The sequence below is a fragment of the Culex pipiens genome, chromosome 2, assembly GCF_016801865.2.
Source record: "Culex pipiens pallens isolate TS chromosome 2, TS_CPP_V2, whole genome shotgun sequence".
NCBI lineage: Eukaryota > Metazoa > Arthropoda > Insecta > Diptera > Culicidae > Culex > Culex pipiens.
This window is the reverse complement of record NC_068938.1, coordinates 212717717-212743355: the sequence shown is the minus strand read 5'-3', so window position 1 is coordinate 212743355 and position 25639 is coordinate 212717717. Positions and strand designations below refer to the sequence as shown.

Sequence of the window (25639 nt, the reverse complement as noted above, 5' to 3'; positions counted from 1 at the left end):
GAGGGGCTTATTTGACTACATCCAATGGAGTGCGTTCGCATTCACCGCAACAGGGTGTATCACTCCACACATCTCTCCTCTTCTCCATAAAAAACAAAATCTTACAAGTTTTAAGCCACATACTTCTTTTGGTCCACAATCGGCTCGCTCTTTAGCTGCTAGTCCATAACTCGGTCAACTGTTTTCCCATCTCGGCATTAAAGCTTTTCGGCCAATTTTTGAGCTTGCCTAATAAAGTAGTGGTAGTTCATGAAAGATGTCGCGATATTCAAACCTATCCAATATTTCTGTCAAACTCTCAGTTATACAAGACTAAATTAGCATCAGATAAACATCATCAATCTATGAAAAGATTAAAAAAAATACTGCTACGGAAATGTAAACAAATATAATCAGACACCCAGATATTGCTGCCTTTCTACCTTTCTTTCTCTCTCACTCTTTCTCTATCTACATTTCTCTATCTAGCTTTTCTCTCTCTCTCTTGCTCTCTCACTATATCTACCTTTCTCTCTCTCTCTCTCTCTCTCTCTCTCTCTCTCTCTCTCTCTCTCTCTCTCTCTCTCTCTCTCTCTCTCTCTCTCTCTCTCTCTCTATCTATCTACCTTTCTCTCTCTCTCTCTCTCGCTCTACCTTTGTCTATCTCTATTTTTACCTTTCTCTCTCTCTACATTTCTCTCTATCTTCCTCTCTATTTCCCTCTCGCTGTTTTTAGTTCCTTTTTTATACAACTATGCTTGTTCTCATAATTCTAACACATTTCCTCGAAACGCAATTCTTCGCTACCTTCTAGCCCATGTTTACGCTTAAAAGTTCACTGCTTAGTGTATCGTTAGCATCCTATCAAAGCTTTATAGTTTATAGCTAATATAGTAACAACAATAGCGGCATTTCAGATTATTACCACGTCAAACCGGCCTACCGTGCCCACGCAACTCAATCTTATCTTAGAACAATCGCGGCCTTCCAGGCTATTTACCACGGTGGGCTCATCTGACCCACCGTGCCCAACGCGATAAAATATTCCACTAATCGCGGCCTTCCAGGCTATTTCCCACGGCAAGCCCATCTGACCTCCGTGCCCAACGCGATTCATTTTATCTTGGAACAATCGCGGCCCTCCAGGCTATTTACCACGGCGGGTCAATCAGACCTACCGTGCCCAACGCGATAACCTGTTCCACTAATCGCGGCCTTCCAGGCTACTTACCACGGCAGGCCCATCTGACCTCCGTGCCCAACGCGATTCTTTTTTCTTGGAACAATCGCGGCCTTCCAGGCTATTTACCACGGCGAGTCAATCAGACCCACCGTGCCCAACGCGATAACGTGTTCCACCAATCGCGGCCTTCCAGGCTATTTACCACGGTGGGTCAATCAGACCCACCGTGCCCAACGCGATAACGTGTTCCACCAATCGCGGCCTTCCAGGCTACTTACCACGGCAGGCCCATCTGACCTCCGTGCCCAACGCGATTCTTTTTTTTCTTGGAACAATCGCGGCCTTCCAGGCTATTTACCACGGCGGGCCAATCAGACCCACCGTGCCCAACGCGATAACGTGTTCCACCAATCGCGGCCTTCCAGGCTACTTACCACGGCAGGCCCATCTGACCTCCGTGCCCAACGCGATTCTTTTTCCTTGGAACAATCGCGGCCTTCCAGGCTATTTACCACGGCGGGCCAATCAGACCCACCGTGCCCAACGCGATAACATGTTCCACTAATCGCGGCCTTCCAGGCTACTTACCACGGCAGGCCCATCTGACCTCCGTGCCCAACGCGATTCTTTTTTCTTGGAACAATCGCGGCCTTCCAGGCTACTTACCACGGCAGGCCCATCTGACCTCCGTGCCCAACGCGATTCTTTTTTCTTAGAACAATCGCGGCCTTCCAGGCTATTTACCACGGCGGGTCAATCAGACCCACCGTGCCCAACGCGATAACGTGTTCCACCAATCGCGGCCTTCCAGGCTACTTACCACGGCAGGCCCATCTGACCTCCGTGCCCAACGCGATTCTTTTTTTTTTTCTTGGAATAATCGCGGCCTTCCAGGCTATTTACCACGGTGGGTCAATCAGACCCACTGTGCCCAACGCGATAACGTGTTCCACCAAACGCGGCCTTCCAGGCTACTTACCACGGCAGGCCCATCTGACCTCCGTGCCCAACGCGATTCTTTTTTTTCTTGGAACAATCGCGGCCTTCCAGGCTATTTACCACGGCGGGCCAATCAGACCCACCGTGCCCAACGCGATAACGTGTTCCACCAATCGCGGCCTTCCAGGCTACTTACCACGGCAGGCCCATCTGACCTCCGTGCCCAACGCGATTCTTTTTTTTCTCGGAACAATCGCGGCCTTCCAGGCTATTTACCACGGCGGGCCATTCAGACCCACCGTGCCCAACGCGATAACATGTTCCACTAATCGCGGCCTTCCAGGCTATTTACCACGGTAGGCTCATCGGCCCACCGTGCCCAACGCGATTTTCGAAAATGATTTGACTTTCTGTCAAATTCAATTTCACCAAAAACTTGCTCTAACCATTGAGCAAACTTCCGCACACAACCACAAATCTTTATTTCACCGATTCTTGTCCACTTGCCACACTCTACTTACGATGAAAACAAACTTGCCAAAACTTTCTTCCGACGACTTTCCTCACACACTTCCCTACTTTTCCACTTTCCTTGGCAGACGATTTCCCGCAGATTCTTTTAAATTGCAAATAAAAATGCAACTCCGTCACGGTCGCCAATGTGTGAGACCAGATTCCGTCCGGGAAATCGCCTGCCGAGGATGACCAGTGCGGACTGACATCCGATCTGGCCGAGTGTCATTCGAGGAAAGAGGACGAGAGCTGGACCTGCTTTGCCAGCTGTCACCGAACCGTTCGCGTGGCTGCGTCCATGCGCTGTCAGTGCTTGGCTGCGTCGAGCCCAGCGTACGAGGGGCTTATTTGACTACATCCAATGGAGTGCGTTCGCATTCACCGCAACAGGGTGTATCACTCCACACAATTTTCTTCATAGTTCATCAAAATGTTCGCAAACCAGCCCGATCGAAGCATGTCCCAAACAAACCATTCTGTTGGTAGGAGAAATTTTACATTTTAAGTGAATAAATTCAACTGTAAAAAGATTTGTATGTGCTACGGATGAAAGAACACAATAAAGGATGTCCGGATTGTAGTTTAGCTACATAAATTCAAGATGAAGTCATGTTAAATAAGTGAGTTTAGGACATAATTTTTCTGTGCGAGACAGGATTGTAAACATTCTTACGAAGGGACCCGCACCTGAAAATTTTTCAGATGGGACCAGCAAACTTATCGTTTATTTCTTAATTTATAGAACAAAGTGGTTAATTTTGTTAATTTATCGTAAAGTTGCACCATAAAATCCGCTTTTCCAGTATTAAACTCAAAACGAACAAAAATGCATATGGGACATTTATGCGATTGCGGCAGTAAAATTACATTAAAAACAATTAACCAAAATCGGAAAAATGATATTCATTAGGGTGACGGTAAAAAAACAACTCCCTGATTCGTTTCCTTTGGCAAAAATATATAACTGTGAAAAATTTGAGCGAAATCGGTTAAGGTTTAAGGGTTGCTATACATCGTCAAAGTATGTGAAAAAATCTTTTCATGAAAAAACTTTTCTTTAAATCGCTAACATTTCGTCAGGGTTAACTCGGATCACTTTGCGGTCATGGACGAAGTTGTTTGTCAAAAAAATTTACATAAGAACAACGATCCGACACATTCCACGCTATCTTTCGGTGTAATTTTGTTTTTTTTTTTGCTTTTCCCTATACATTTTACAAATTTTTCCATACAAACTTCAACGACCAATAGCGACCATTAAACCTTAACCGATTTTGCTCAAAAATTGGCACAGATTATTACCATAGAATAAAACCACGGTTATCTCTTAAGATTTCCCAAAATTTTATTTTTTTTCTTGTCACCCTAATGTTCAATATTCATCCATTTCATTCAAACACAATTCATTGATAACGTAGTCAACCACTGAGAGTAAGAGAAGCATAAAGAACCAAAAGTGCCAACCAAGCATGGCTTCGGCATGCCGGTACGAATGGCACGACAAAAACAACCGAAATGCTCGATGAAAAGAGGAAATAAAGGGAGCACTTTACGACCGACTTATGGGCTTCCAGCTGAAGAGAAAGGGAATAATCAGGAGAGATGTGAGCAACGCGTCAAGCAAAAACCAGCATGAAAAGGGAAAATAAAGAGTTGCTCAAATTGAAGGAGCACAGTTAAAAAAATAGTTGATTTTTTTTCATTGAATTAAAAGTCTCAGTTTTGTCAAAATAAATTTAAAAAAAATTCTTAAACAAATAAACACAAATTTGATCTTATTAACTGTGAATGTCATGAATACAACTCATACATATGAACGTAAAAATAAGTTGGTGATAAGAGTAGTGGCTGTGGCTGGCTTTTTTACCACTCTGCATGAAGTTTGTTTGCAGAATGGTCTAACAGTCATTTTCTAAGCCTTATTATACTACGAGTGGAAATGATGCAGAGAAAAGCACCAGGAAGCACTTTGTGTCACATTAAATGTGATAAATGTGAACTTAATGTGGCAGCGTGCACCTTTTATGCTCTGTGCAACATTTGTTACTTTTAATCGAGGATTAATCTAGCTTAAATGTTTTAAGTCAACGTTACATTTTTATTATTTTTAATTTAATTTCTTTGTCACGCTCTTAAAAATTTCTTGGATTGATCAAGATTTTATTACCCTCTGTAACGCAAGACAATTCAATCATTTAACCTCCAAAAATAGCCACACCTAACCCTTAACCTTCCGCTCTTCGATTCGGCCTACACCTGTCATATAAAACAGCCTTCTTCCAAAACGGGCTAAACACGGTATCATCGCATCGCATGTGGCACGAAACCTAAATCCACGTGTCCGCCCGATATGATATCTGATCGGAAAAGCCAACACGCCAAACACCAACCTGGGCCTGAGGGCGCTGGTGGGCCTACCCCAACAACTTTGTATTGTTAGGGTGAAGCATTTCTTCATTTTTCTTATAATTATTAAAACATTATGATATTTAAACCAGAAAACGTTACTTAATCCACCTTGATATGGTTAATGCCTTCCTTGCATTGATTATGTGAATACACCACACAGCCTCAAAAAAGTGTATAAATAATGCTTATTTTTATCAAAATATCTGAGATCCGGCCTCAACCAAAGTTTATTAAAAACACTAAAGTACTTATAACTTTTGATAGGGTTGTGAGATCTTCAATCTCTTGGGTTTGTTGGAAAGGTCTTTTGATTACCTATCCAACGATATGTCGCGTGATATATCCGTACAGCTTTTTCATCAAAATATTCAAGATCCGGCCTCAAAAAAGTGTATAAATAACACAATTTCAAATACCTTTCTAACAATATATAGCATGACGGGGTTTCTTACAAAACCACCCTTTTTTACAATATTTCAAACTCCAGCTAAATTTTTTTTTAGCATAACTTTTGAAGTACTTTTCTAAATTTCATAGCATTAACTAGGGTCTTGTGGGACCCCAAGACGGATCGAATGAGACCAAAACGGTCCAAATCGGTTCAGCCAGTCCGGAGATAATCGTGTGCATATTTTTCGGTGCACGGACTCACATCCAGACACACGCACATACATTTGCTCAGAATTTGGTTCTGAGTCGATAGGTATACGTGAAGGTGGGTCTACGAGGTCGAATAAAGAAGTTCATTTTTCGAGTGATTTTAAAGCCTTTCTTCATTGAGGTGAGGAAGGCAAAAAAATACAGAACACGTTCTTAACAAACCGATTTATGACCACCCTAACCAATCACTCAGAAAGTATACATTTAGGCGCATTTGATAGCACCCGCCCAGGCTATAAAAAGATATCTTCGGAGAGCTGAGCACTATTCAGTGCCAAACAAGAAAGAGAGAGACCAAAACAAGTAGTCGCTCTCCCAGCTAAGCTGGTTTTGTTTTGATTTTTGAGCCACTTCGTCAGTCGCAATCGTACCGCGGGATCGTGCGCAAGGTTCGCTTCGTGTTTGTCCGTCCAGCTTCGCGTGGTGATCGAGATCGCGCGTGACTTCGCGCGAGGTTCGAAATCTGCCGTCCAGTTGATAACGACAAGCCGGTCAGCTGTGAAAGTGTGTTTGTGTTTTTTTCCCCCCTCGTGATAACACACTTACCACAATCGATCGCTTACTGCCGCGTGGAAAAAAGTGTTCAAAGTAGAAAAAAAATGTTTGCGTTCCCGTCCGTCAAAACAGTCACGCTGCCAGTTGTCACAACAAACACGCAGAATTGAGGAATAAAAATAAACGGCTGGAAGCCTGCCGCAAGTTTGATTTCGATTCGGAATAAAATTTATTTATGTGCACGCGGATTTTAACGACCATCGACACCACCACCAGCACCTCTTCTACTAGAGAGCGACACAACAAATCGATGATGATCGTTTGGGGATGATAGTATTTGCGCGAAAAAAGTGCTTTTTTGAAGTGGTGGGGGGAATGTAGGGTGAAGTGAGTTATAAAGTGTTAATTCAAACTAAAATAATTTAACACAAAAGGATAGCATCCTGTAAAAGAAACGGTAAGTTAAAATTCAAAAGCAAGGAATAAGACATATTTTTTTCTTCATCAGGCTTTTACAAATATTTTGAAAGCTGGTTTTAATATTTCCAATATATATTAGGCCGATACAAATATTTTTCAATGTCTTTGTCCCTCGGCTCTGGTCGAGGGGGTGAGGGGCAAAAAAATAAAATTTGAATATCAAGCCAGAATTTTAATATTTCAGTAAAGAAAAAAGAATGGAAGAAGAATAATTCGGCAGTACATTCGGTTTGATATAGTTAATTTTCAAAAAAACCTATGATTGGAAGAAAAAAATATGTTTTTGCAATAAAAAAACATTTCACAAAAATTCAAAACATTTTTGAACGAACTTAAGCATGTAAAAAAATATTATAATGCCAGGGAAATACATTTTGAATTGTTTTGAGCTGACTGCACGTAAATTTTGTAAATATTTTTTTATGTATTTTGGCATAATACTAATTCAAAACACAAATAAAAAAAATCAACAGAAAATATAATCTTTATTTAAATAAAGGTGTTGCAGAAAAATAGAGAAGAAACAAAATAATTTATAAGGGGAGGAAAAATACCTTCAGACAATTCAAATTATTTTTTCTTGCATTGCTTTTACATCCTTATGCAATTACAAATTTTAATGAATGATTTCACCGTGACATCTGACACTAATTTTCGTTTTTCTCCAAAATGAAACAAAATTTCATTTATTTTTAGTTTGAGGCACTTGAAGGACGTGTAGATGAACAATCTCAAGCATTTTTGATTTTGGTTTTTCGTAAGTAGGTCGAATACCGATGCAAAAAGGACTTTGTTTACCATTGGCTCTTACGGATTTTTGAAAACTAATCCGAGATTTGTAGAAAATTTATAAATGTTAAAAAATCAACAAAGTGCTTATGAGAATTTTTTGAGAATTATTAGTTTGTATTTATTGATTTTTATAAAACTTTGTTCATGGTCAATGTCAAAAGACGACATTTTGCATCATAAAATTTTCCATACAAGTCTCCATAAAATTTTGAGGACTCATAATAAAAAATAAGCATGTGAATATTCGAAAAACTTGTAGGATATTCATTGGGATTTTTCACACATTTAGAAAAAATAAACATGCATAGAAAAAAATGCCATTTTTTCAAATAACTTGTTTCTACAAAAAATAATTTCTGAAAATCCGCATTTGTTAAATTTTTTTGAGATGTTTTTGGGGACAAAAAACTGCAACTATTTAGCCACAGAGAATCATGAACAAAAATGTTGCCTGAGGCATGATTTTAAATAAAATGCATTTTTTTTGGAACAAAAAGAAATTTAAACAAAACATTTTTTTGACTTCAGTTTTGAAAGAAAAAATAAGTTTGCAATAAACTCCACACATTTTTTGATAAAGTGCAAAAGAGACATTGAAAATTGGACTTCTGGTTGCTAAAATACTACAGCGGACAAAACATTTAGAACAAACATTTAGAAATTTCAAATTTTTCCTAAAATCATAACTTGGCGGTATAATTTTTGTCCATTCTTCTTATTCAGAAGATGCGGTTTTTGTCCCCTAAAGAAACGAAAATTTTCATAAATTCTAAATACGGATATTGAAAAAATTGACTATATTAAAATTCAATTCAATTCAATTCATTTTATTATCCGAAATAACAATTTTACAACTTGTGTGAATGACTGGTTCATAGAGATTTGGTGTTCCTTGCAACTATTTCCTTTTCATTAACCGCTTGGTAACAGAAGGTAACAGAAACTAGGGAAAATTTGGCAAAAAAAAACTAGTGAGATCGAAACTATATTAAAAAAAAAAAAAAAAGTTACAGATTTTCAAGTATTTACGAAGTAAAAGTTGAACCAGTCGCCGGCTGAAAAACTCTAAAATAAAGGAGCATTTCTCTACGGAATCGGTCTTTTTTTAAGAATTTTAATTTTTATATTGTTTAGTCCGACTGAAACTTTTTGATGCCTTCGGTATGCCCAAAGAAGCTATTTTGCATCATTAATTTGTCCATTTAATTTTCCATACAAATTTGGCAGCTGTCCATACAAAAACGATGTATGAAAATTCAAAAATCTGTATCTTTTGAAGGAATTTTTTAATCAATTTGGTGTCTTTGGCAAAGTTATAGGTATGGATACGGACTACAATGAAAAAAAAATGATACACCGTAAAAAAAAGTGTTTTTTAATTTACCTTTTTGTCACTGAAACTTGATTTGCAAAAATACACTTTTATTTTTTTTTAATTAATTTTTTTTTTGACGTGTTTTAGAGGACATCAAATGTCAATCTTTGACCGAGTTATGAATTTTTGAATCAATTCTGATTTTTTTTAAAAATCGAAATATTGTTCGCAAAAATTTTTCAACTTCATTTTTTGATGTAAAATCAAGTTTGCGATCAAAAAGTACTTTAGTGAAATTTTGATAAAGTGCACCGTTTTCAAGTTAAAGCTTAGGTGACTTTTTTGAAAAAAGTCGCAGTTTTTCATTTTTTTAATTAGTGCACATGTTTGCCCACTTTTGAAAAAAATATTTTCGAAAGGCTGAGAAAATTCTCTATATTTTGCTATTTTGAACTTTGTTGATACGACCCTCAGTTGCTGAGATATTGCCATGCAAAGGTTTAAAAACATGAAATTTGATGTTTTAGAAGTCTCAGCCAAACAACCCACAATTTTCTAACGTCGATATCTCAGCAACGAATGGTCCGATTTACATTGTTAAAATATGAAACATTCGTGAAATTTTCCGATCTTTTTGAAATCAATATTTTCTAAAATTTTAAATCAAGACTAACATTTCAAAAGGGCCAAATATGGAATATTACGCCCTTTTAAAATGTTAGTCTTTTTTTTAATTTTGAAAATATTTGTATCGAGAAGATTAGAAAATTTCACGAATGTTTCATATTTTACCATTGCATACCGGACCATTAGTTGCTGAGATATCGACATTAGAAAACGGTGGGTTTTTTGGGTGAGACTTAGAAAACATCAATTTCCTGTTTTTAAGCCTTTGCATGGCAATATCTCAGCAAATAAGGGTCATATCAACAAAGTTCAAATAAGCAAAATATAGAGAATTTGTCCAGTTTTTTTAAATAATAATAATCCTATAACTTGTCACAACACTATTTTGTTATTGAAGTGTCAACCTCGGCTGGATCCAAAAAACCCAAACTTAAAATAAAAAAAATGACCATTTAACTCCCTACCACCCTGCCCAATGATTTTCCTCCCTCTTCGGTAACGGCTGCTTTTATGTTCAAGTGTAAACCACCCGCAATTCCGTTTGCTCTCAAAATCCCGCACCTCCCTCAAACATCACCAAACCAACATGTCCTCCAATGTCGAGGGCCCGCGGAGTGTGTTGTAACAAATATAGATAAACAACTGCCATTTTCGCTTTCGCGCGCTCAAAATTCGATTTATGTTTATTCACCCTACAGATATTTCATTTCCCGCAAAGAGAGAAAAATAAAAGGAAACACATTTGTGCAAAAAAAAACCTGCGCTCATCCGCCCCAAACGAAATTGTATTTTAAATATTATCAAAGCAAATAGCTAAATATTGAAATAGTGATAGTGACACCTTTGCTGCTGCAAGTGCTTTCGGTGCTGGTGACAACACTCGGAGAAATTTGTGCTTGTGCGCGTAAATTTGCATATATTGGTCAGATTAAGGTGAAATTGCGGGACCAAACAGCAACAAAAAAAGAAGTTGAGTAATTAAAATTTTCCCCCGATTTGGGAACGACTCCGCAGAAAAAAACATTCGCAATCACACCTACATTCACACGCGCCAAATACGGCGTCAAGCGGTGAAAATGAAGCGAAATTAATGGTAATTAAACATCACTTGAAATAATTTGCGTACGTGTGAAAATTATTGGCCACTGGCACTGGTGTGTGCGAGAGCGGTAATCGGATTGCACTCTTCTCCACTCAACACTCAGCTCAAACAACACACACCATTCTCACGCACACAATTTTCATTGGCAGCTGCACTCAACGGCAGCGCAAATATTGACAGACGCAATTTCCAGATGTTTTATGTCTTTTTGAATGCACGTCAGATATTAATTGATGGTTGGTCGATAAAAAGTATTTTATGCCAAATGTTTTTCGAAATTCATTGAAGAAATTTATTTTTTTGCATATTTTTAAAACGTGTATTTCGAAAAGAATTTCAATCATTTTTTTCTTTCAAAATTATCGTAAACCAGGAAAACATGAATAGGATTTCAATTATTTTCATTAAATATTTTTGAAACAGCGGGACTTAAAATGTGTATTTTTTTAAATGTATTGAAGTATCCAACACAATGTCGATGTACGCTTTTTTCATGAATGATTTTAATAAGTGCTTTAAAAACATTGTATCGTTGAAATAGGCTTATTTAAAAAAATGAGGTGACAATTGTTACTAACAAGTTTCAGCTTACAAGTTTGCTACTAAAATTGATTACGTCGGATTGACCAATAGTAACGGTTCTTTAAATCATTCACAAATAAATGTTTGTTTAAATTTTTTTTTACTTTTAATGAAGTGCATACCAAGGTTGTTGACGATAAAATTATCGAGGTTCGCTAACGATAACGATATTTCTATCGTTATCTTCGGGACGACAGCGATAATCTAAGTTTTCTCTTAGACATTTTTTTGGTAATATAATAGGTTTTAAACTATAAATTCTTTAAAAAACCGCATTTTTTGAAAAAAACTAAAATTATTTTAATTTGCAATACGGGTATCAACGAAGCGAAATTTAGAACTTGAATCACTGTTCTAGTATTTTTGAAATTAAATTCTCTAGTTTTTACAAAATAGCGTATCTTTTGGAAAGTACCAAAGCTTTCTTGAAATGCCGTAATTTTTCGAAAATACTCAAAATTTTATAGTTTGCAACATGTGTATTAACGAAGCGAAATTGGTATGCTTTTCACTTTTATTAGAGTTTTTTTTTTGCGAAATACTAAAAATTACAAAAAAAAACCGATTTTTATTAAAGTACTCAAATTTTCATAATTTGCAATATGGGTATCAAACTATTTGAAATTTTGTATGAATTTTCACTGTTTTAGAGTTTTTTTAATGAAATTCTTAAATTTTCACAAAATATCGTATTTTTTCCAAGTACTCAAATTTCATAATTTACGAAGCGAAATTTAGTCACCTTTCTAGTATTTTTTAATTAAATGCTCTAGTTTTTACAAAATAGCGTATCTTTTAGAAAGTACTAAAATTTTCATAAAATACCGTAATTTTTCGAAAATATTCAAATTTTCATAGTTTGCAGCATGTGTATTAACGAAGCAAAAATTGGTATGCTTTTTCACTTTTATTTGAGTTTTTTTGCTAAACACTTAAAATTTCACAAAATAACGATTTATATTAAAGTACTCAAATTTTCATGATATTCAATATTGGTATCAAACGAAATTATGCATGCATTTTCACTGTTTTAGTGTTTTTTGAGATAAATACTCAAGTTTTCACAAAATTCCGTATTTTTTAAAGTACTAAAATTTTCATAATTTTCAATATTTTGCATGTATTTTCACTGTTCAAGAGTTTTTTGAATAAAATACTCAAATTTCAACAAAATACCGTATTTCTAAAGTTTCATAATTTACATACTTGGAAATAAGGGAACCAAATAAAGCTAAATTTTCCATGCATTTTCACTGTTTTATAGTTTTTTGAATGATATTTTTATGGAATTTTATTAAATTTAAGTATTTCATACAAAAAAAAATCTAAAACAGTTAAAAAGCATATAAAATTTCAAATCGTTTAATACCCATATTCCATGTAATGAACATACTTTATAATCAATATAAATATTTTTAGCGAATGCATAGAAAAATTAACAAGATATTGATGGATTAAACCAGTTTAAGAAATTTTTAAAAAGGAGTTATCGTCCGTTATCGGAGACAAGATTATCGCCGATAGAATTATCAAAATAACGATAGCTTCATCCTGGAATTTATAATCTTTAATTTTATTAAAATTGTATTTTTTTTGACTATGATACAAAATACACAGAGCTTAAAGTATTTTTTCATTTAATTTTGCTAAATTCTAATTTAGCAAAACTGAATGAAAAAAAAATTTCAGCTCTGTGTATTTTGTATCATGGTTTTGATTTTTATTTAAAAATCAACATCAATTCAATGATAAAATCTGTTTTTCCAGGAATTCTCCACAAATCTCCTTTTAAAAAACTTCTAGCTCAAACCAAAATGTTGTCTTTTCAATCTGGAGCAGTCCCGAATGAAGTGACTCAATCTAAAATGTCTTATCCCCCTGATCTACGATTCATCGATTCCAACCATGAGTGCCGCGGCGGCCTGCAAGTCGGCGCACATTTCAAATCATAAACTGAGCAGTCCCGACCAAACTGTACTGTCGGACGTAAACATCAAAAAGGTTCGACGCAGAGTGGCAGCGAGCTCGATCGATGGAAATCGATATAAATTATTCAGCTCGACACCCGCGGGACCTCCCCATTTATATTAATAAATGCTACTTTAACGAATTCGTTTTGATTTTATTTTTTCTCTCTCTCTGCGCAAATTTATTGCTTTTAATGGAGTTTTGCAATCTTTAGTTTTTGCAGGGTTCTGTTAAGGAAACTTCAAATTTAAATTTAAATGTAAATGTTTGCAAATAAATTGAAGTTACTCAACACAGCATAAACATCTCAATTTCGAGTTCATTTCAATTCCACACAAAATCTGTCACTTTACCGAAACCAGATGGTATCCCCCTTTAAATGGGATCAATTAAAATCAATTTTATGCGTCGAAAAAATCTCACTCAAGTGTGTTCCCAGGGATTTTGTTTTTCTTGCTTTAAAATGTTGCAATCTGCTCGCACACGCCACCAACTCTTGGCTTTAAATTTATTCCCAGTTAATATCTTCCACACTAACAACTAGAAGAAAATCACTTCAGCCTAAGCGTTGATGTTTCCTCTACAAGATCCTAGTCTCTGGAGGGAGTTGGTCGGCCCTCGCACATGTTTGCTCTAGGGCACGTGGTACGATTCTTTTCTGTTAGTTTTTTTATACTTCTCATTTCGCTAAGCTGCTTTCGATACGGTTCTCACGGGGGTAAGATCACAGAAAAGTGGATGTAACATTTAATATTTTTTTATTGGTAAATATTTGTTTTATTTTTTTGTTCAATTTCAAAGTAACAAAAACACGAAATTTTTAAATGAAATTTTTTGATTTAGATGGAAAAATGACCCTTCTGTGTTAATGTAAATTCGAAAAGTACATTAAATTTCCCTTAAAATTACATGTTCCAAAATTAGGTACAGTTGAGCATCGGACAATGGCGGAGTTTCTTAAACTTTTAAATGTTGTTTGAGGATGAAAAATACGTTTTTTTTTTGGAATTCTGAGTACGCCCCAAATCTGGCGTTAAACTTTACATAAAAGTCCCTTTGACACCAAATTTCTAATTCATCACTGTTTCAAACTGCAAATTATTGAAAAACACCTGTTTTTTCGCATGTTCGAAAATGATAGGGGTCGTACCGCCCCTCCGTCACGAGATATCAAAAAACGGACCCCAGATTCGTGATCAGGGACAAAAGATTCACGATAATAAATGATAAATGATAAATGATAAATGATAAATGATAAATGATAAATGATAAATGATAAATGATAAATGATAAATGATAAATGATAAATGATAAATGATAAATGATAAATGATAAATGATAAATGATAAATGATAAATGATAAATGATAAATGATAAATGATAAATGATAAATGATAAATGATAAATGATAAATGATAAATGATAAATGATAAATGATAAATGATAAATGATAAATGATAAATGATAAATGATAAATGATAAATGATAAATGATAAATGATAAATGATAAATGATAAATGATAAATGATAAATGATAAATGATAAATGATAAATGATAAATGATAAATGATAAATGATAAATGATAAATGATAAATGATAAATGATAAATGATAAATGATAAATGATAAATGATAAATGATAAATGATAAATGATAAATGATAAATGATAAATGATAAATGATAAATGATAAATGATAAATGATAAATGATAAATGATAAATGATAAATGATAAATGATAAATGATAAATGATAAATGATAAATGATAAATGATAAATGATAAATGATAAATGATAAATGATAAATGATAAATGATAAATGATAAATGATAAATGATAAATGATAATAGTAGTTTATGCAACAAGTTGCAAAAAGAGGATTTTTTCAGCACGAGTCGTACATTTATCCAACGAGGTTCACCGAGTTGGATAAATACGAAAAGTGCTAAAAAAATCAAGTTTTGCAACGAGTTCCATACAACATTTTTTGCAATTTCGAAAAACACCCATTGAGTGAAATTTTAAGTCGATTTTCATGTATTTTGTCAATAAATCGTTTAAATAAAAAAAATGTTGAAAAGTGTTACTTTTCGAAACAAGTGCTGAAAAGTTCAACTTTTCAGCACCCATTTCAATGCTGAAAAGTAGAACTTTTCAGCATTTATTTTGAAAAGTGTTGTTATTCGATTCTGTTATTTTTGGTACAGAAAAGTAGGCTATTTCGTCGTTCAAGAATGACAGGAAAAGTAATTAGTTTCGCGACGGAATTGCAAAAATGTAATTTTTAAGAATTGAAGTCTACTTATCCGTGATCGCATGCGCGCATTTCAGCGGGAGCGTATTTCACACTTCACGCCGATGATGAATGAGTCAGTCCGGCCAGGGCAGAACAGGAAAAGTGTTGCACCGCTCAACACTGATAAAAATCGCACCGCCATTTTCATGTCACTTAGTGTCAAATTCGTCACGCAGATTTCTGCCCGTGCAAAGACCCACTTAGAAACGGGGTTCGGTGAGTTTCCAATAGTTCCAAAGAGAGACTGTGTGTTATTAAGCGACCGGATCACCGAGGTATGCACTCACCTGCCCTCTTTTTTCACTCTATCTGAACAGATTGGCAAAAGCCGATTGGAATGAGTCGATTCGTATGATAAATCCTTTCTCGCGAACCATGCCGATGCTGGCACACTGATGTAAAACGCATAGCTAAATTTATGACTTTGCGTGGGCAGATTTTCCTACAACGTCAGAGAGTTGCCTTATGAATTTTAACGGTCATATTTTATTGACTTCTTCGCTTTGTCTCAAGTCAGAGCTGGTTTTTGATCGAGTTCAGTTTCAAGTGGGAAAATGCCGTTCCGCTTCTTGGTTAAGGGGACATAAATTGGCCGCTTGTTGTGAACTGGTTGGCGCTATGGAATTGCCAAAATATTAGCATTTTTCCATAGAGTTTATGATAATCACGGTTCAACACAGCTGGTTCGCGTCGTCGTCATCGTTGAGGGGCAATGATCATATAATTAGATCCGATTCAGCGAGGCGTGCGACTTGTCGCGGAATGTCGCTGGGTTTCCGATTTGGGTTGAAGATGGGAAGTGGGAGGGAATCTACTGCGATTCCTGGAGTGATTCAATATGCTGGTATGCTAATCACTGGATTTGATGATTCATTAAGACTAATGGATCGTGTATGCTAATAAACCGTCATGTAGTTTTTATTTTCATCAAACGAAAAGTACAAGTACTCCAGAAAAATGACTAATCTAAACAATCTGAAAGTACTCAGATAGTAATTAAAATTCCTTCAAGCATGAAATGAACAAACCAACAGATTGTTCTCCAAAACACAACCCATCCAATGTCTTCTTTCCATGTGAGCTGCAGGTTGCCATCAAGGTAGTGCACCATCCTGCAACACATTGTAGGGAGACAAGAAAAATGTTGTACGAAATGTTTGCAAATTCGCTGCCCTCTCTGACTTTCCCGAGACTTGCTTTGTGGCGCAATTTTTGATGTTTCCATTTTTTGTGCTGAAATGAAAAGCAAAAGAACTCCAACCGGCTCGAATTTGGACGTGCCTTTTTGACGTTACAGGGTTCATTTTCTTGCCCGGCGGTAAGTTCCCATTCATCCGTCTCAACTCCGGACATAAATTCTGAGAGCCCAAACACTGCACTTCCATTTCCCAGCGCAAGGGTTTTAATGTTTGCCAGTCAGTCAACTTCATTCAGCTTCTCCAATTGCCACAGCAGACGTGACTTGAAGGTAATTTGGGAGGTGGGTGACACGTGCAGGCTCAAACGAGGGGGTGTTATTCGGCCGGCAAATCAAGTTGATTTTTAGATCGTTATGGTGTGACACCGCTGAGCTGCGTAACGATACTCCCACGCACCCTGGCGAACCAGAATTGGGTCCAAAAACGGGTGAGCTTTTGTGACCATTTTTGGCGCGCACTGATTGGTCTTCACAGTTTGGCACTTGAGCTCGAAATGGTGGGTTTAGGCGAGGGTTTGATCAAAGATTGCGTAATGTCTATTTCTGGTTAATTATGATATTTACTGTTTTAAGTGAGAAGTTTTTTTGGTTACTTAAGCACAAAAACATAAGATATTATAAGAAATGGATCAAATAATAATACAAGCGTTAGGAAAATTTCAGAAAACGTTATGTTGATAATTGAGTTCTTTAAATATTTTTATTAAAGTAAAAACCTGGCACAAAATTTCCTTGAACCAAAAACAAATTTTATAAAACCGTAAAAAATGTGTTAAAGTGTTTATTTGATGTTGCAAATTTCCCTCTTTATTCGAGCAAATCTCTCAGATTTCGGTCATTCGATTTTTTTGGTATTTTTTAATACAGCTGAAACTTTTTTGGTGCCTTCGGTATGCCCAAAGAAGCCATTTTGCATCATTAGTTTTTCCATATAATTTTCCGTACAAAAAACTTCAAAAAACCGTATCTTTTGAAGGAATTTTTTGATTGATTTGGTGTCTTCGGCAAAGTTGTAGTTATGGATAAGGACTACACTGAAAAAAATGATACACGGTAAAAAAAATTGTTTTTTTCCAAGTTAACTTTCTCTCACTAAAACTTGATTTGCAAAAAAATACTATTTTTAATTTCTTTTATTTTTTAAATGTTTTAGGGGACATAAAATACCAACTTTTCAGAAATTTCCCGATTGTTCAAAAAATCTTTGACCGAGTTATGAATCTTTGAATCAAAATTGATTTTTTCAAAAAAATAAAATATTGTTCACAAAAAAATTTTAACTTTATTTTTCGATGTTAAAATCAAATTTGCAATCAAAAATTACTTTAGAGCAATTCCAGCCCAAAACAAGAATGTTTCAGGTACTTTTCTCTCGACCTTCTCCGATTTCAATGAAACTTTGTAGGCATGTAATCATTGCAATTGGATGTATGGGCTTACAGATATAAGCTAATTACATTGCTCATTACTGAAAACATCATATTTTTTCAGTGTAGTATGGTAACCTGGATAGTAAATTAGCTTATATCTGTAAGCCCATACATCCAATTGAAATGTGGTCAAAGACAAACTTAAGGGAAATTGGACGAGCTTTCCGGTAAAATTGTTTACGATACTGAAAAATCAAGTCTGTCATATAGAAATTGCCAAAAACCATCAAAAAACCTATTTTTTCAACATTTTTATTTTTAAAACCGCTTTAACTTCACAAGGATTGGACTTAGGACAGTAGTCAATATCGATACTTTTATGTAAAATTGTCTGGAAAATCGATTCCCGTATCGGTTTTTGAAAATTTTGACGTTTAGAGCACTTTTCAAAAAAACAGTTTCAGTAAATGATTTTTGTATTTTTTTAGGTGAGATGCTCCATCCTGCATTTTTCGTGAGTCTTTTGGTAACATCTTAGGCTATCTTCACAAAAATTTTGAACGAAAAAAAATCGTGGGCTCCCCCTCAAATTTGACTTTTAAACTTAAAAATCAAAAAATCTCATAAAAGTTGAGTGTTTTTTTCTTTCAGAGTATTTTTATCAAAAAGCCCATCAAATTTCCTACAAGTTTGTCTTTGACCACTTTTTGATACGATGCAACGGCTTCGAGATACAGAAATATATAAAATAACGAAATACAAAAATATTGAAAACACTTACGCCCTTCTCAAATGTCATTATCGTGTGTAACTGGCTCCATATACACAAAATTGGCTTATATAAGCGTAGGATAACATGTCTACAAAGTTTCATTGAAATCGGAGAGGGTCGGGTACAACCGATTCCCTATTTGGCATGGAATTGCTCTTTAGAGAAATTTTCATAAAGTGCACCGTTTTCAAGTTATAGCCATTTTTAGGTAACTTTTTTGAAAATAGTCGCAGTTTTCATTTTTTTAAACTAGTTCACATGTTTACCCACGTTTGAAAAACAAATATTTTTAATATTTTTGAAATATTACCTATATTTTGCTTTTTTCACCTTGGTTTATACGACCTTAAGTTGCTGAGATATTGCAATGCAAAGGCTTAATAAGCAGGAAAATTTATGTTTTTAAGTCTCACCCAAACAACCCACCATTTTCTAACGTCAATATCTCAGCAACTAATGGTCCGATTAACAATGTTAAAATATGAAACATTCGTGAAATTTTCCGATCTTTTCGAAAACAATATTTTCAAAATTTTCAAATCAAGACTAACATTTCAAAAGGGCGTTATATTGAAAGTTTGGCCCTTTTGAAATGTTAATCTTCAATTGAAAATTTTGAAAACATTGTTTTCGAAAAGGTCGGAAAATTTCACGGATGTTTCCGCAGGCTATCAATTATTCTTAGGTCATCCTCACTATGGTTTCACTAAAAGTTCCCATTAATTGGAAACGAAAATTTGGGTAATGTAAGATTTTATATTTGTTTTAGTAGCTAATAATTAATTTTTATATTTCTTAATTCAAATCATTGCTCCGGTACCAATTTTTGAACCATTTAAAAAAATCACAAAAGATTTTTATTTAGAGAAATTTTTTACGTATGAAAAAAAAAACAATAATGTTTTGAATTCAGTGAATATAATTCAAAAGACATTTTTTTATTTTATTTATGAAATAACATAATAATTATTTTACCAAAATAAAATCTAACTGCTTTAAAAATAGTTGCCCAAATATTTATGATCGGCAAATATACTCATATCTGATTAATTTTTTGAATTATCTACCTGCAAGGACATATGTAAAGAAAAATAATTGCAAAATGGCTTCTCATCAAAAAGGGAATAAATAAAATTTATTCCAAAATAAACGAATACGAAATCAAAAATCCCCAAAAAACACGATTCTAAAGAATGTTTTTTTTTTTGTTTTTTTTTTGTTTTTGAAAATGATGGTTTTTCTTAATTCCATCTACAAATCTGTTTGAAACTAACTGACCCTTCAAAATCATTGTTTATTCAATAAAATAAAACAATCCCAACCCATACCAAATCACTGTTTCCCCCCAAAAAAAATCTAACCTTCAAATTAGATCTCCATCGGGGAGGCGAAGTAAAACCGAGATAAATTAAAGTCGTTATATAAATTGGTCCGGAACTGGTGCGAAAAAAAGGCAGCCATCAGACCACCGGCTGAAGTTTCGGGTGGCCACGGCTCTGCTCGGCAATTAGGATAATTAATTTATCGCGTGCCTTCCGCCATTACGAGGCCCCTCCCGCAGTCAGTCTGGATGGCCAATTCAACGCGCTTTCGAGGGGGTGCGATTCCGTTTTATGGTCCTGATTTTTTTTTCGGTTATTTCTAAAAAAAGGTTTTATTTTTTTGGCTATCAGTAACTTTATTAAGAATCCCTATCATCAGATCAAATTTTGAGCTATTAAATAAAACTAAAATTTTCCACCTTAATCCAAGTGCAATTTCCCAAAGCTCACGCCCTCGTCGTCACATTTTCCAAGCCGTGGAAAACTTTGTATTTACTGCAGCGCATTAGCAGGGATTTTCCCGCGCCCGAGGGCACGAAAATGAAAATGTCCGCGCGTTTAAGGTGCCAGCACCAGCTAGGTGCTTCTAAATGTGCTTCGTGACCTGGCCACTGTAGTGCTCCGGGCTAGGCTAGCGAGGTGAGAATGTGAGCAAACTTCCGGGCGGAGAATGTGCACCATGCTGGGAATTGGATTAACGTGTGAAACCGGCAAACACCTTGGCCGAGCGTGAAAACTGCCAGTTTGGGCCAGAAGTTTTGTTTAAATAGTGTGACATGCACCTGCGAGGGCCGGGAGTTTGTGATTTTACAATTTGCTCTGGGGATTGTTCGAGAAATTCTGAACATAACATATTCAATGCTGAAGAGAATCATTTAACATCATTTTTTTAATTATTCAAGATCGTGAGATTCTGTAAAAAAACATCCAACAAAAAACATGAACAAAATTAAAAAATCCATAAAAAAACTCGGAAATTAATCCTCTTCCGATAACTCGATGCAGTTCACGTTTGCAACATTCTTTTACTCAGTAAAAAAGGCAACATCATCCAGCAGCCAGCAGCTGTTGAACCACATTTTTCGATTCGTTCCCGGACAGCCGAAAAAGCGACTGCATTATGCTACCGGCCATCATCGCCGTCATCATCGATCGGCTGCTGCTGCAGTATGTTGCACCCTCGAGGGGTTCTGCACTGCCCACCAACCACGTGGATCGATGGAATTAATTTATAATGTGCGCGAGTCCGCGTTCCATTCCGCCCCAAAAAAAACATGAGAAACAACCGCGATTAGCTCTGGTGAGGACCGGAGGAGAGAGGAGTTTCCTCCAACAACGTAACATGCGGATCATGGATAAACTGAGCTTTTCGGTGGATGTACTGTCCTTCTGGTCCATGTGGTCTGGCCATCCATCAGCAGTCAGGTCATGGGGAACGGTTTTCACGGAATACTGGGAGATTAAGTTTGAATTTTGGTCACCCCAAGATATCTCTGTTTATCAAATCGTCGCACACAGTGTCTCACCTTTTGACCTTCACAGATTCCCAAAATTCTATTTCAATGCTGAGATATTCAATAAAAACCGAAAAACTCCGTGAAAGAAGTTTCTTCAGTCTTGTCGAGCTATCTTGACACACCCTGAAAATTACTGCAAGTGCGACAACTGGCCAAAGGGACGTCAGGTCAGAACGCGTTTGACACACGTACACGCCCGACAACTGTAAACATTTGTAGTCATAAATCGGGACTCCGGGAAACAAATTCAACAAAACTTTAGGACAATGCACAGAGTGATTGTTTATTAAAGGTCAAACATTAAAACGCGTTTTCTCGCTCTTTTTAAATGTGAGTAAAAAATATCGAAATTTTTATGATTTTTTTATCGTTGCAATCAGGATTTATCACATGACATGGTTATACAAAGTTCCTGATTTTACGCAATTAGGCAAAAATATGTTTCATTAAATAATGTTTGACCACTCAAAATCCCACTGTGCCTCCCAGTAGAGTCCTCCGGCAACAATGCAATAACCGGGCAGTTTTGCGTGATAAGAAGCTTTAATAACAACGACGTTCCTCCCTAATAGAGGTTGACCGGGAGGTAACAACAACCCAAGAAAATCATGTTTTCGGAAACTGCTCAATGAAAGTTGTTTCCCTCCCCCCTCCACCATAAAGAGAGCGACCCGTAAAGTGCAGCGCACCTTTCATGGCGCGCTCAACCGGAGCAAAAGTTGAATGAAGCTGAGTTTGATTTATGGCTGTAAAATTGATTCCTTGGCCCTGATGCGGCGGCTACTGCCCGCGACGCCCGGTTGGGGGAGGGTGAACTTGTTTTCCCATATTTTCCGTTAAAAGTAACACCGCAGGAACGTGATGATGGTAGCCGATTAGCTGCTCCCACAGTTCAATTTGCTGACTGGCTGGTTATTAATGGAGGAACGACTTTTTCCCGGTTATGACCGTTTTTGGGAAGGAGGTGGAGATCCGCTGGTGGTTCATTGCGCGCGAGATCAATTTGCTGCGTTGAACGGTTTTGCTGTTTTTCGATGACGTACGATGTTTCACTTTCGATTGTGCTGGGTGATTGACTGGAAATTTTTCATTTGTTTATTTTGACCTAAAATTGACATTCAAACAGAATCACTGAATGATACCGTGTGTTCTTTGTAACATTTGATCAGCTTTTCAAAAATATTTTGTCAATGGTTTTTTCTTGTTAAAATTTTATGTATAGTAAAAAGCTTCCTTCATAACATTATTTTGAAAAAATATGTCATTTATCATTTGAAAACGGAACAGTTTATCAAAAAAATATTAATGACATTTCCGATTGAAAAAATGAATAATTCGCGTGTTTTCAACATTCCTTTGTTTCAAAATATCAAAACATAAAATAAAATCTTTACGCGTATCGATTTTATTTACAATTCTGACCTGATCTGATTTCAAACATTTTAAAATGTTTTAATCAAATAAGGTTATATAATTTCAAGAATTCTTATTTTTTTGCTCAGAAAATCGGTCCAATATTTGCTGAAAAAATCCTTATTTTTCTATTTATTTTTCAATAATAAGAGAAATAGAAAACATTCGGCCAATTTTCAATATTTAAAAAATCGATATATTTTCAAAGCCACAATCCAAACAAAAAAAATTAAGGGAAAACTTATCTTTTGAAAATAACTGCAAATTGTAAAACTTACTCTTCTTGCTGAAAATAAACAATTAATAAAAAAAAACCATAGTTTTCTTCTCAATCATTCATATTTTATGTGATATTTTATCAGTTTTCCCTAGAAAAAGTAAACACACAATCTAATATTTTTTACCTAAGCCTAAGCTCATTCGTATAAGCAAGGTTTTATCCTCAATTTTTTGTTTTATTTTATGTTTATGTTATTTCTGGAATCAGGTTATAGGAATAGATAATTTTTTTACCGCAAAATATTACGTTATGTTTTGCGGTATAAAAATAAACTAGTTCAGCTTTCTAAAGAATAATCAAAATCCTATTTCTTTTTCAACATATTGGTAACGATAAGTAGCGAAAAAAATAGTTTACCTTTTTATTTTTCTATCACTTTTCCATTCCAATTTCTGTAATTTTTTCGAAAACTTTTTCTTACTCTTGTTTATCAAATAGTTATTAGTAATAATGTCTTTGATTGAATTATGGTGTAACACACAGCTGAAAGGAACTCCAAAACTCTGTCATGTTATTAAATGAACTCATTATAACTCGATTTTTCACAAACAAAACAGAATTGAATTGAAACTGAACAAATTCAAAGATCAAAAATGGTATTTTTGTTATAAAAAGTTTGCTTCTAAAGATAGGTAGGGATGGAATAATCAGAAAAGAATCTTTTTCGCTTGTTAACTTTTTTTACCCGCAAAAAAAGAGAGGAGGCGATACATGCAAAAGAAAATTACTCCCGAACTTCTCAGTGAAAATCAATCAGTTGAAGATTTTTTGTGAATCTCTTTGTAAGCACCACTTGAATTAATTTATTTCGGTTTATTTACACGCATCGCACATCTACAAAACTAGAGAGGTATTTTTTCGACGCCGAATAATCAAGATGATTATTTTTTCAGATTCTTTCAACCGATCTTTCGTGCGCGAGAGAGGAGAGCCATGTTCACCTGCGATTTTTTCTCTGGATGAGCGTCAAAATTGTTTTTTTGATGATGATTCTGCCATCGCTAATCGCAGCAAATATTTTCCAAAATTTATGTATTATATCATTTAGTTTTCAAATTGATCATTCACCTTAGAAAAAAAAAAACAAAAATAAAATGATAAATTTCCTCGACTCAATGGTCATGATGGGAGAAAGAAATTGATCAATTCGAGTTCTTATCATCTAAACATCAAAACTGTAAAAGTACCTGATGAGTGCTTCCTATCGACCGGATCACAAATTATAGGTTAGCTTTTCGGCTTTTCGGTCTTGGCGGGAAAATTCAAAACAACGCTTATTTCCTCGTATACGAGAAAATAAGCGTTGTTTCGAATTTTCCCGCCAAGACCGAAAAGCCGAAAAAGCTAACCTGTAAAAGTACCGTCCAAATTGGTTGAATTTCCGTCAAAATCCGAAGAGTTGATGTTTCGTGTAATTATAACGAGAATTTACAAAGACTGATTCGGTCAGTTTTGATTTCGCACTCATTTTCACTGTTTGGATCAAAACTCTTCAACTGACTTTATTAGCCTCCAACAAACAAAAACAAAACCAGGCCTCCATCACGTTCTGTCGCCATCTGATCTCCTCAGATAGATAGCCCTAATAATAGTCTCTCCCTTTTTCCTGAGCTCGTCCAAAGCTCAAACTAGTGTCAGTCAGTCAGGCCGTCCGCCTCAAATCAACATCGCCTTTCGACTTCCTAATGAAATTATTAACATCAGTTAGCAAAAGTTACCCTCTCCACCTCTGAAGTGACACCATCGTCAGCTCTTTGACTCTAACGAAGCTCACTTCTGGAAAAGTCAAACTCAAAGACTAGGCAAGAGTAGGTAGGTGGCTGCTGCTAACAAGTCACACTTCAAAGTGAGCAGCAGCAAGATTTGATGCCGACTTTGTGTTTACTTTTATCCAACTTTTCGTACAAGATGAAATCTGGGGGGTGATTTCGGCCGGTGGAGGAGGAGCGCAGGAGTAGGTGTTGAAGGGGTCTCCCAGGATGGAAATGCTACTGCCGTTGCTACCGGAATGTGTCATGTGGAAGCAACATTTTTGTTCAAGCTCTCTGGAGCTTTTTTTTTTTTGTTGCTCCATCTCCCTTGGTGACTGATGTCCATCAAAAGCGTTCGTGGCGTTTGTCGCTCGGACTTGGACTCGGAACTATCTGGCTCGGGCTGGCTTCTGGTGGGTTGATGAGTATACCACTAGATTGACCATGGCGTACGCCAGGGCTCCGTGTCGGTCTCTCGCTCTGATGGCTTGTGGCTGTCCACGTGGGTTGATTGATGTGGCCGGGGCCACTCCACTCGGTTACAGTGTTGGGTTGCTTTGGGGGCATGAGGTCTGAAGCAATAGAGATGTGCTGGGATTTTTTGGGTAAAAAGTTGAATTTTGAAATTTGGTGGATCAAAAATGTCTTTTTTGCAATTCCGTCGTGAAACTACTTAC

General features: G+C 36.0%; 1 protein-coding gene across 3 annotated transcripts in view; it reads left to right on the top strand.

The window, feature by feature from the left end:
- Nucleotides 1-6034: 6034 nt before the first annotated feature.
- Nucleotides 6035-25639, top strand: part of LOC120421970 (CD151 antigen-like) — a 209672-nt gene continuing 190067 nt past the window's right edge. For 2 of the 3 annotated variants that reach the window (XM_052708956.1, XM_039585279.2), the window contains exon 1: nucleotides 6035-6635. The gene's annotated coding sequence lies outside the window, so the exon portion shown is untranslated. The remainder of the gene's footprint in view (nucleotides 6636-25639) is intronic. The other variant, XM_039585280.2, reaches the window with a different exon arrangement.